At 46.9% G+C, this 918-nt stretch overlaps 1 protein-coding gene across 1 annotated transcript in view; it reads right to left on the bottom strand.

The window, feature by feature from the left end:
• Nucleotides 1-808: 808 nt before the first annotated feature.
• The window catches only part of LOC114712914 (ATP synthase protein MI25-like), a 1,650-nt gene continuing 1,540 nt past the window's right edge, over nt 809-918 (bottom strand). The window contains exon 3 of the mRNA XM_028897478.1: nt 809-918. This exon is cut by the window's right edge and continues 955 nt beyond it. The gene's annotated coding sequence lies outside the window, so the exon portion shown is untranslated.

The following is a 918-nucleotide window of genomic DNA, read 5'->3' as shown; positions in this document are numbered from 1 at the left end:
GTTGTCCACTTATTTTTCGCCCCTATCCCTAAAGGGCTTGAGAGAAACATGTCGAAGGAACTCGGCAGCATCCTATTGGGAGGAATAAATCGTTATGGAGGTTAGGAAATTGGTTATCGTTCCTCTTTTATAGAGTAAACCCTGAGCCCAGCCAGCCACCACGCCGCAGGACTTTAGAAAACTAGAAAAGCCTTTCCCCTATCCGAGATGTGCTTACGTTTTTCAGCTGCCACTAGTTGAGGACGCGGACTGTAAACAACTAGTTCCCGAATTGTTTGAGGAAGCACAGAAATTGCGCTTAGTCTCGCTACCTCTTTAGTTTCTGCCCCCTACTTGCTCATTCACGCAATACAAGATTTGATCGATGCAGCAGATTCAATTCCTTCAATAGGTGCAAGAATGAGCCCGCCGGCCTATTGGGATAGCAGAAAAGGCATTCTATCCGAGGACACGTCTGAAGAGGAGAATAGAACGGCAATCGAGTATGAAGAACCTTCCCTAGGAGGTGGAATACCGCAGGAAAAGTAGTACCCCTTAGAGGTGCAAACTAGTTTTTGTCTGTAGTGTTGGCGAGCGAGAGCGGCAGATTTTACTGTTTGCTGCATGGGAGCTGATTACCAAAAAAATCCCTCAGTCGGTCCCAAGAAGCGGCGTTAGACTGCGACCTATAGCGGTGCCGCAGGCGCCAGCACCGGCACCTAGTCTTATCTACTCCTAAAGTTCCCCTTCAGCTCACCTTGGATCAAAATTCAATATCATAGAAATGGAACTAATCATCATAACCCCAACTTTAGAACGAGCATTTTCGGGGACTAGCCCGCAGAAACCTTCAGTCAAAGATTGGAATACGGATGAGATCAAAAAGGCCATCATTAAGGCAAACAAGGCTATGGCTTCGGTTAGAGCAAAGCGCATAAC

This window comes from Neltuma alba, unplaced genomic scaffold (genome assembly GCF_004799145.2).
Source record: "Neltuma alba isolate B1F8T4 unplaced genomic scaffold, ASM479914v2 tig00001860_pilon, whole genome shotgun sequence".
In the NCBI taxonomy this organism is placed as follows: Eukaryota; Viridiplantae; Streptophyta; class Magnoliopsida; order Fabales; family Fabaceae; genus Neltuma; species Neltuma alba.
The sequence above is the reverse complement of the archived record's forward strand: the minus strand, read 5'-3'. Positions and strand labels throughout refer to the sequence as shown.